The 12,202-nt window shown below is 37.8% G+C and overlaps 1 protein-coding gene across 1 annotated transcript in view; it reads right to left on the bottom strand.

Moving 5' to 3' along the window:
• Nucleotides 1-12,202, bottom strand: part of TENM3 (teneurin transmembrane protein 3) — a 2,204,264-nt gene that overhangs the window by 1,295,287 nt on the left and 896,775 nt on the right. The gene's annotated exons all lie outside the window — the stretch shown is intronic.

Genomic DNA, 12,202 nt, shown 5'->3' with positions numbered 1-12,202 from the left:
TTTGGCTCACTCCTCAAACTCCCCCCCTCCTGCCTCCACTCTCTCATCAAGAAAAAAATGACAAAATACTACGTGACCTTACTCCCTTCCCTCAGATTGCCTTCCCATCTCTATCCCTGTTCTTTCCATCAAAGATGCATTAGTTTATCCTCTGCTCTCTTCCTCTAACCCCTCCACTTCACACAATGTCTCCATTCCATCCCATCCTCTGATCTCCCTCACACCCATCATCATCCCCTCCTTTACTCTTCTCCTTGACCTCCCACTCTCCTCTGGCTCTTTCTACGCACAGTTAAAGCACGCTTTAGTCTCTCCTGTTTTAAAATAATCCACCCTTGATTCCACCTACTGCCCAGTTTCCCTTATCCCATTACCCTACAAGATCACTGAATGCATGGTTTACAATTGTCATCTGGAGTTCCTCTCCTCCAATTCCATCCCAGACACTTTCCCAGTTGGCTTCTGACGCTTATACTCCACTAAAATTGCTTGTCTAAGTCTCTAGTGACCTCTTCCTAGCCAAAGCTCAGACCCAATACTCCACCCTCACCCTCCTTGACCTATCAGCCACCTCCAACATCATTGACTATGCGTCTTCTCTTGAAGTCTTCCTTTGGCTTCCATGACTCTTCTGTAGCCTCTCTAATCACTCCTTCAGAGGACACTCTTCATCCCCCTCTAACTTTCTGCAGAGTTCCACAGGGCACTGCTCGTGGTCCCCTTCTCTTCTTCCTCTATACTACATCTCTGGGTAATTTCATCTGCAAATACAAATTCAACTACCATCTCTATGCTGACAAATCACATATCTCTGTCTACTCCAGATCTGTCTCCTTCTGTCTAAAACTAAAATATTGGCCTGTCTCTCTGACATCTGCTGGTGGATATCTAGGTGTCAGCTCAAGATAAGCTAGACCTTTGGATCCTTTGGACCCCACCCCCCATCATCTCCTTTCTCAATCAATGTGGACACCACTGCCATTCTGCCAGTCACTCAGGACTGTAACCTGAGGATCTACTTTGACTCAGACCTCTCTCTGGGCCCTCACATCCAGGCTACGTCTAAATCTTGAAAGTTCTTTCTGCATAACATCTCTAAGAGATGGTCTTTCCTATCCATCTACAGAGCTATAACTCTCGTTAAAGCTTGCATCACCTTTTTGTCTTGATTATCACAAATATCCTTTTCCTTGGCCTTGACAAATGCAATTTCAGCCCATTCATATCTATTCGTAGACCATTGCTTTGACCATGTCACTCTGATCTTTGAATCCCATCACTGGCTCCCCCTTCTTTATCATATCAACTAGAAGCTTCTTTACTTTCAAGGCTTTTCATGGTCTATTCCTAGCCCATGTATCATCACTTATTTTTGTTAAACACTAATGCTTTACATGATTTTTGTGTCCTGCTGCTCTGAGATTGAAGCAATTCTGCAGTGTAAAACACAGACCACACACACAGGGGAAGTCAGAAAATCAAACATTAATATCACATTATGATTGGCTCACAGGGACCAATCATAATGCCTGCCTATTTCTTCGTGTCTCTTTAGTGTGGTGCTGAATTGAAGCGATCAATCCTTCACAGATAAAGATAAGGTGTGATGTTATTGACATAATCTGGGACCATATGGTTGCAACCAAAGTCCTGTAGTGGCACTGAATCTTGTATAAAGGGGGTCAAATGAGGTGTCTAAGAAAAGGTTATGGTTTGCTGGTTATAATTATGGTGTCTATATGTGTGTATCATTTTTGTAGTTGAAGTTATGAATATTGGCTCTGTGCTGTCTGTACTTCAAACTTATGCTATGCTTCTGGGTGACATTCCACACAAGTTGGTGTTAGCTCTGCCTAGCCTGCTTGATGGCCTATTAAGGACCATCAGCTATACAACTGACCCATTGACAGAAGGCATGGACTCAGGTAACTCAGCAAAATATGCAGGGACTTGCCCATGTGACTCCAGACTCCATTTTGCTGTAATTTTCCACAGTAAGACCAAAGAGGGGTTCTTACACCTGGAAAAGACTATAAAAGGCTGATGCCTCATCTCCATCGGGTCTTCAATCCTGCTTCTTACCTCTGGAGGGACTTTGCAACAAACTGAAGCTCTGAACAAAGGACTGAGGACCCATCCCATTGGGGGATGTACTCCAGAGACTTGATTTGAACCTGCAGATTATTCTATCACTGCTACAAGCCTGAACCAAGACTTTGCCATTAGTGTATGTAATTGATTCCATTTAACCAATTCTAGCTCTCAACTAGAATTTCTTTTATGAATAAACCTTTAGATTTTAGATTCTAAAGAATTGGCAACAGAGTGATTTGTGCATAAGATCTGATTTGTATATCGACCTGGGTCTGGGGCATGGTTCTTTGGGATCAAGAGAACCTTTTTTCTTTTACGGGGGTGTTGGTTTTCATAACCATTCATCCCCATAATGAGTGGCACTGGTGGTAATACTGGGAAACTGGAGTGTCTAAGGGACTTGCTTGTGTGACTTGTGGTTAGCCAGTGGGGTGAGACCAAAGTCCTCTTTGTCTGGCTGGTTTGGTTTGCCTTAGAGGTGGAAAAACCCCAGCCTTGGGCTGCAACTGCCCTGTTTTAAGCAATTTGTCCTGAATTGGCACTCTCAGTTGGGTCCCACCAGAATCAGCATCGTTACATAAGGTAAAAAAGGTAAACATGGAGCAAAGATGCAGATCTATGCCTGAATACCAAAAAGAAAAAAATCAGTGCTTAAATATTAAGAAAAGTAAAAACAGGAGTAAAGAGAATGCATTGTGCTGCAAGTACTGCAGCACTGAGGTCAGTGCTTGCACTGATGGAATAAAGGAGCAAAAGCAAGTGACACAAGAAGCTTAAAGAAGAAAGTGAGCTTTAGGATATGCAGTCAATATCAGGAGCTTTCACCAGGGTGTTAATGAAAGACGACACAACATGACTGCGTCAATGAATTTGTGCACGCTTTTTGTTTCATTAGACGACGACTGTTAATTGCAGGGGGGCTATTGGTGACTTTGTACAACAATACTATCCCTCAGCAAAAAAACCCTTTCTAATGCAGGCAAAGTCACTCATAAATGTCTGAAAGAAAATGACAATACTTTGATATCTAAACTGATGGAACAAATTGATGGAAATGGGGTGTCTAGTCTCATTTTTGAGAAGTCTCCTGATGCTTGGGACTACTGGATTCTTGGCCTTTTATTTTTGTTTTTTTATTTCAAAGCGAATAAATCTGCATTGTTTCCTGCTGATGTGACATTCATCTCCTCTACTGGCAGTATCTTTGTCGATGCAACAATAACTGACATGTTTGATATGTACCAACTAACTTGGGAAAATGTGGCCACTAACACAGATTCTTTCTTCCTACATGGCTAAGTTTTCACGAGAGATTAAACTCAATCAGAAACTGGAGCTGCTAGGTATTACCTGTCTGGTTCATCCGATTAACATTGCGCTGTCAGCAGCTACTGCTACAGAAGAAATGAAAGATGTGAAATCTTGCATCACTGGATTTGAGGCCATTTTCAAGCATGTGAACAAGTTTAAGGCTTTGAAGTGCAGGGCTGGCTGCTGATTGCCCTGTTGTGCAGCGTTGGTGAATGAACTTATACTTTGCTGCCTATCATGTAAATAACACAGGGTCTGTGTTAATGCATTTCCTAGGTCATCCTGAGTTTGTTGGTTCTAAGGCAGAAACTCTGAAGAGACTGGAAAATAACCAAAATAACTGCCAGATTCTGCACACCACAGTAATATTCATTGGTGAAAACTTGGAATCACTGTGTAACACACAGAAAACACTGGAGTTTTCTCCAACTACTGCTAAAACGTTTGTCAATACAGACATTTATTGGATCCTGACAACCAAAATCTCAGCTGAACTGAGCACAAAAATTGCAGGAGAAACATACAGCGAGAAAACCTAGCTGTTCTGGAAACCTCTGTGACCCAGAACATGAAGAAAAAAAAAGCAAGCATTCAAAGCTTCAACACAACGCTCAGTGGGAGATGATCTTGGCCCATAATCTCAACCACAAAGTGTTTGGTGCTGAAGATACTTTTTGGAAGGTCATCCAGATGTTGCACCCCTTCCTTAAGGTGAATTTTCAGCAGACAACAACCGTTATGCTAGAGTGTTTCAACCATTGGCAACTAAAGATGACATTTCAAATCTAAAAGGGGAATTTACTACTTACGTGAACATGTCTAACCCTGACAATGTGAAACTGGTGGTGCTGGCTTTTTGTACAATCATCAAGACACACTTCCCAACTTCAACAAAGTCACACAGTGAGGTTTGAGTGTACTCCCTGTATCTATTGATGCAGAGCACTTATTTTCAAAGTTAGACTACCTCCAAGACAGCAAGAGACTCAACATGAGTGAGGATACTTTGAAGAAAATTTTGCAAGCGTACGCAAACCAGGATTTCTGGAAAAACTACCACCTCTCAGAGAGACAAAAAATAACTTTGTCCATTAAAAAAAGTTTCAATTATACTGTAGTAAAATGTGTATATTATGAAAAGTATTTTTATTTTTTATTTTTTCCCAATTTTTAAATTGTTTTTAATCTGATTTCTACCTAGCTTTAATGTTTGGAAAATAAACACCAAAAGTTTCACAGCTTTTGTTTTACACAAATAAAAACTGAAAACACGGACTACTACTCACAGGTTAAAATAGTCGTTTGTATGCAGTTATAGTTAAAGATCAATGTGTTGACACATTGTGAACATTTTTTTCAAAGTTTAAATGAGTAAACTTTCTAGTGCTCCTGAAGGGTGCTAGTCTGACAACACTAGAAACTGCAATAGGAGCCATTTTTTTCATCTTTGATGTTATGCTTTAGGAAAGAATACTTGCATATAAAATTTGGAAAAGAGGTGGTTTGTATTAAGTGACATTTAATTTCTTCAAATGTACATCTATACCTGTTGGAATGCACTCTACCCATAAGGTCCTATGTTATCCAGAAGTGATATCTATTTCAAGATCTAAGATACCTATTGTGTGTGCTATTGAGAGATCTGAATTATTATCATCCTGTCATGTTTCAAAGTATTAAAAATTAGGTACTTGTTGCCAAAACATTTGCCATGTGCAGGAACTTAGCAAACCACATGAAGTTTTCCCCAGAAAAGGTTTTTTCATCCAGAAAATGAATGTTGTAACTTTGGCCCAGAACCTACAGATTTATGCAAGTGCTTAACTGTATTCATGTGAGTGCCCCCTTGAAGTCAGTGGGGCTACTCAGGCACTGAAAGATAAATGTGTGTAAATATTTACAACATTGGGATCTTAGTCCCCAGTAATGTGGATTAAGCATGGAATGCAAATTCAAATGTATACCTTATATAGTGTCATTTACCATTTCTTAAGTCCTGGCAGGGTGACTATAGGGCTGATGCATCCAGTCTGTGCCTTATGGACTGAGGACTATTTAAATTGGTTTTCCTCACACTCAGGTTGTCTAAAATATATTGCTTAGTGTGCATCTGGATAGGATGCACATGTAGATGTGTATCTGGATAGGATCACAGACAACTATACTGGCAGAGCAAAATCTATACCTTCAACATCTAACTTGCCAATCAAATTTCAGGTGCTTCACGTTATACTCTTGCCAAAATCTCACATCTATGGGAACATGTAACCTCACAATGTTTCTCAGGACTTGTGTTGATGCAAGCTGTCAATAAAAGAGGAGTTCTCTAGTTATAAAATACTGTAAAAAGACACTTCATCCATTATTCTGGACAGATCAAAAATCTCTCCTGGGAAGCCCATAAAAAATCTAGTGTAAAGCAGTAAAGTCTAATATACTGTAGGAAACAATCCTGTGGTGGCTGGAGGATGGACAAGATGACCTAATAAGGCTTTTGCATCTACAGTTTCTATTATTCTATTTTCTGAAGTCATGTGTGGGAAGCTACATCATGTTTTGCTAAGCCCTTTGCTCCTTTAGAAAGTTATCTTCCTTGTAACATGTAGATGGAGCATGCTGTAATAACCTTAGGCTCTTCTGTCGTTGTTACAGTGCATAAATATTTTACAATTCATATGGGGATTATGGTATATTATCAGTATTCTATACCATCGAGCAGCACAATAGTGTTTTGTTACCAATAACAATTTATCTAAAGCAGTGTTGACTCACTGCAAAGGAGACTTTTCTTTCAACAAGTGCTGTAATGATGCTATAAAAAACACACAAGATAAATCATTCCCTGTTATTGAAGAGCAGACAGTCAACAATGCACCTATGAGCACTAGGAAGTTTTGAGAGAAGTGTTCACCAGATTGTACTCACAGGGAGTTGCATTTAGTACCTTTAAAAAATTGAAACCCCTTTTCACATATAATTTACCCAACAAGAGAAGAGCAGATGTGTGCCTGGGAGAGACAAATTGTGATCATTTGCATCTTCAGGGTCAGCAGCAGTTTGGTTGAGGTTAGCCAAAAGTCAGACCCACATCTAACTACTTCCCCCCTCCCCAGCATTCATATTGAATTCTTCTACTCAAAAACAGAATGTATATGCTCCATTTTTCAGTGGCAAGGAACAAACGCTTACAATTATACTTTGTCACTAAATGATGAAAAGAAGGTATATATAGCCTTCAAGAAATGAAGCTGATTAAAAAAAGACAACTGTGCTCTGACAGGCAGTGTAGGCCCATACTATAGGATTCTTAAGTATTAACATAAATGATTTAATTTTTGTTATTTTTAACAACAGAGTTTGTTTGGAGTGAAAGATTATCTGACCATGTCTGCAACTCAGATATTACAACACTGTTCTAGTGTAAAGACTCAAAAAGGTAAACCTGACCAGAAAGTGATGAAAGTTAAAACTGACTAGTCTATTTACCTCACGTGAAGCAAGTGTAAAATGTCAGTAGTTCAAAATAATTCGTAGACTGTACTATTCAGAGATCGTACCAGCCAAGTGGACTAATGAGGACACATGCTGGAGACATAGTACAAGGGGAGAAAATCTGATAGCATTATACAGTTACAGAAAAGTCTAAGTAATAATGAATAGTGAACACACCAGCAAACTGTGATGATCTGGGTGTTTACTTTGTACAACTTATAAATTCTGGTTGATATTCTGAAGCTGATGCTATGAAAATTGCTGCATCACAAATGGCACTCTGTCTATGTGGATTCCACCCTTGCTGGCCAGGTGCTGTCATCACATCTTCCCCAGACCAAGGACAATGGAGAGTCATCAACTTTAATAACTGTACTTTGCCCATCCAACAATTATGCTATGAAGGCTGCCTGGGAAGCCACCTCTCTCCAACTTCCCTCAACAGGGGGCTGTGGTTTGGAGAGTAGAAAGTTACCAAGCAGGACAAAAAAAGAGAGGTGACTAAACAGAAAGTTATGAAAAGATGCACAGGGGGAGACAGAGACACACAAAGGATAGCTGGGAAGGAGAAGGGAAGGGAATGGACTGTCCAAGGTCACAGTAGCCAAATGGAGGAGGAGGCTCTAGGTTTTAGCGTGTAAATGATGCACTGCAACAGAAGGAAGCCGGATGGCCCCAGACAACCCTGACCCCAGCTCAAATAATGCTGTGGAGTGGTGAGGAAACCGAGTCAGAGAAACATGTACAGAATTTATTCTTTTTGTGTAGACCTTTGTGTTTAAAGTCTGAGTTTTTCAAAGTAGATCACAAACAATCTTTTCCCCTGTGAAATTCGAAGCCATTTTAAATCAGGAGAAATTGGATTTATTATTTATGGATAGATAAAATAGAATATAAAATGACCACTTCAGTTGTTTTAGATGAAGCATTATCTTCTGTAGATTCAAGATTTCTGTCTACCTGATTGCTAATTGCATTTGGATATTAAAAATGAATAGGAATTTGGGGTTTACTTTAATGACTGAGGAGGGAAGGAGTGATAAGACAAGGAGGGAGAGATTAAACAGAGAGAAATTAAAATAATACATCCCAGAAAAAACAAAACAAAAACAAAAACACAGAGGAAGTAACAGGATGCTGGGAAAAGGAAAAAATATCCACATTTCATGAATATAAGCTTGAGGGAGGAAAAGATATACAAAGAACATTGTCAATAGAAAGAAAACAAAAAGAGTGAACCAAAAAAACAAAAAAAAAGAAGGTAGAAGAACAGACACAAGGAAGTGTGTCAAATATTATGAAATTACTACTTAACAAAAATGTAACAGAATGCAAATTTAAATAAACCAATTAAGCCCCAACCCCACAAAAAAAGTAAAGTTTGGGATGGGGCAGAATAAATATACAAACAAATCTGTGGGTAGTGCATGTATAGCAATTTACCTAAGCTGGAGCAATTTACCAGGAAGTACTGGAAATCTCCTGCAAAGATTAAGGGATTTTTTACTCTGAAACAACTGTTTTATTTCATGTGGGCTACCAATTAACTTACGGGTGGTAACAACTTTTCAGGTATTTCAGCCTCTCACTGAACCTGAGGCAGTGACACAGAGATGGAAAACTCTAACCCATTTACCAGTCAACTGAGTTATTCAATCCACCTTTTCAGCTGGTGGGATTTCTTTTTTTGAGAAGTGTAGGGTTTATAATTATTGATGTTTATTCATGTTTTTAATATCAAAAGGAACTATGGACCTGATCCTGCAAAGATCTATATATATGCTTAGCTGCTTCCATTAAAACCAATTGAACTAATCAGTGTGCAACGTTAAGCTCATGAATAAGTCTTTGCAGAGTCAGGGCCAATATCTATATTATAGGCAAATAAGCAGAAGGGCAGGTGTGTCTGTTTTTTTTTTATTTAGGTAAGGTGGAACCATTTTTGAGACTAAAGAATGAAGAAGACCACCACATTTCTTGTATTTTTTCATTGTCAGACTTTTAAACTAAAAAATAACCAAATCAATTTTAAATTCTAAAATGTTATACACTACTATGAATTTCTATTTAAGAATGCCAGGATGCCTGGAGCTCTAGCTGCGTGTTTTAAAATAATAAAACAAGTGGTACATTATAAAATATACTATAAAGAAAATCAAAGGCAAAGAGACATCCTTAACAAAGAGAGTAACACATAGGGGTGTGAGAGTCACACATAGGAGTCACAACAGTGACTAACAGAAAACAAACCCCTATACAACATCTAACATAGGAATTTAAGTGTGGTGTGGTTGTTTTTTTATGGCTGTGTTCTGAACAAAACTCTCAGGACTAATGGTATGTAATGAAAATGCTGACAAAATTTTAACAGCAACACTAGTTGGTATTATAATAACAGAAGCAACGGTATGCCTCAGCCATTCTTTTTAACTTAACTTCAAAGAAGGTTTTAAAGGATTAACAGATTTTCCCTTTTTTGAGGAATTATTCTAATACGTTCTAACATATTTCAACTGAATTATTGGTGCTAAAATTTAAATTGTTGTCTACATAAATTCAAGTTTTGAATATTTGTGTTAGACTTTTCCAAAATAACAGTTGTTTAAAAAACAAAAACAAAACAAACAAACAAAAACCACCTGAAAAAAGTTTACGTTGTTTCTAAGCCCCATACTTTTATTGTTCAGTATGGTGAATAATACAAACAGGACGGATGTTAATCAGACTACATTATCCTTTTGAAATCCTTTTAAAATAAAATGTTTATATGTCCTGCATACTTCACTCACAATATGTAAGACACTGTTAGGATGCTGTCTCTGAAAAAAATAATTCTACTGCTTATACACTTACTCCAAAACACTATAGCGTTTATTCCCCCGTCAAATGCACGTTTAACATCCATTACTATTAATGGAAGTTACATACACATCAAAGATGACCCGACGTCATCATCTATCAATCATTCACAATTAAAGCTCCTTTCTTTCTTTTGCCAAAGTGCTGTACATAAATAAATAAAATAAGAATGCCTGCAGATAAAAGAAAAGCTAAAAATCTATTAAAGTGTGGGTTTACATTTAGTTAATATAGCAGCAGATCTCATATGAAAAGGAAGAAAGCTTTACAAATATGAAGCAGCATAAGTAAAGTACTGGACCACAATGGACCTGTGTATAGACATGAGAAAGACAGACAGCCTGTTGAACTAGATCATAGGGAGTGCTCTGGCATGTAAGAGATCAAAAGGTCCTAGCTGTATGGAGGGGGAAGCCATGCAGTGACTTGGTACGTGAGCAGAAATATCATGTAATCAATTGGATATTTTACCAGTAGCCAATGTAACTCCCGAACAACAGGCGTTTTAGTGGAATCTGAAAGTTTTCCACAAGTAGTCTGGGAACCTAGCTACATTTATGATGGAAGACTGATGAACAGTGCAATCAAGTCTAACTGTAATAAGACAAACAACCCTTCCAGCTAGCATGACAGCAGAAGCCTCAGTCCAAAACAGTCCCCTTAAGTAAAAACAAGTGTTTCAACATCTTCAGAGAGGTGGTTTAAGAAGGGTTTTTAATTAAATTCACCCACAAATTAATCATTTGATGTGAGGAAAAAACCCACACCATGAAAACTACTTGGGAAACAAAGAAATCTTGAGACACTGTCCTGAGCAGAGCTGAGTGAAATATTTGGACTAAATAGTCTTCACAAAAAAAAAAAAAAAAAAAAAAGCAGTTTTGGGTCAGCCAAAACTGCTCATAAATTCTGGCTAATTTTTTTTTAGTCAAAACATTTCGTTTTGACATTGGTGGACTGGATCATTGTGATTTTTTTGTTTAGGCAAATTTCAAACAAATTTCACTTTGAAATTTAATTTTTTTAAAGGATTGAAAAACAAAACCAAAACAAAACATTTAATTTTGTGTCAACTTAAAATAAGTCCCCCTCCCCACACAATTTTTGGCTTTGGTCAGCAAAAAAAATAAATTGTTCACAGAGCTCTAGTTCCAAAGGCCTGGAGAGCCCCAAAAAAACAAATTCCAGAACAGTGGGAGCTTCCCAAGATTGACAAAATTCATAACATTCTATGTAGTGAGTTTAAATGTTCACACAGTGCCATAAACGACTTAATAGCATACCAAGCCATCTTTGCATGATGCGAAACCAAGTCAATAGCATGAGGTAAAGTTGCCAAACTATTTATCCTATTCGCAAGAATTCTGCATTTCTTAAATCCCTGTAATCATTTGTGTTGCCCTTGATAATCACTTAAAACGGTAACAAGACTTCTTTACCACTTGACATTTATTTTTGCCTTCTGCGAATGGTGTTAAAGATGAAAGTATAAGACAAAGAACCCAACAATAAAATGGAAAAACAGATTTCAGAACACCACAAAGTTACACAGTCCATTTTGTACAGGTTGCTGAAAGGACCATCCTTGGTTCATTATATGATCATTTTCTGTATAGTCACAAAGGAAAGATACTGAAAACGCCCAAACATGCAAGAGCACAAAACTGTCCCGCTATTCTTAATTGCTACTTCATCTCACTACTTTTCAGCAAGGTAGAAAGTATTTTTTCCAATAGCTGCATATGGCTCCATGGCAGACTCCACAGGCGATTATGTCAGAAGTTTTGGAAATTCCTTTATATTCAGATACTGCTATAGCTGCTGTATAGGATTGTATAGGCAATCTTAACGGTCAAGGAATCATTTTCTCTTACTCCACGCACTTAATTTGGAAGATTTTTTTCTCTTAAAAAATGTGTATATTACTTCCATAAGATACTGTATTCACTACATACATTTTCAAATGGCACATAGGTGTGGTTCCTAGAGCTCTGCTGGACAAGAAAAAAAATGTGTTCTTGATTTTTAATATTAATTGGGGATTTAGCCAGTCGGATTCTTCTATTTCATTAAACATTTTTTTATTTTTTTCCTCCCAGTTTCAAGTAAAAATAAATCTTCAAGATTTAATAATGGCCACAGATTTTGAGAGCATCAGTTTTTGTGTATTTAAATAGAGACACTTGAAAAATCAGACTCAAGCCGAGAAAAGAAAAATTGAGGCACACAAAATCAGTGGCCACTCGTGGTATCTAAAACACAGTACAAGCTGACTAGACGTCGCTTCACTGGACATGGAATCAAAGAGAAAAAGAGAGAGAGAGTATACATATATATGTATACATATGTACAATATGGGCCTCAGTTAAGGCTCTCAAATGGGTACAATACAAGAATTTGAATAGAATAGAACACAATCTTATATCACCCATCAAATTTAATAGTT

This window comes from Mauremys reevesii, linkage group 5, assembly GCF_016161935.1.
Source record: "Mauremys reevesii isolate NIE-2019 linkage group 5, ASM1616193v1, whole genome shotgun sequence".
NCBI lineage: Eukaryota > Metazoa > Chordata > Testudines > Geoemydidae > Mauremys > Mauremys reevesii.
The sequence above is the reverse complement of the archived record's forward strand: the minus strand, read 5'-3'. Positions and strand labels throughout refer to the sequence as shown.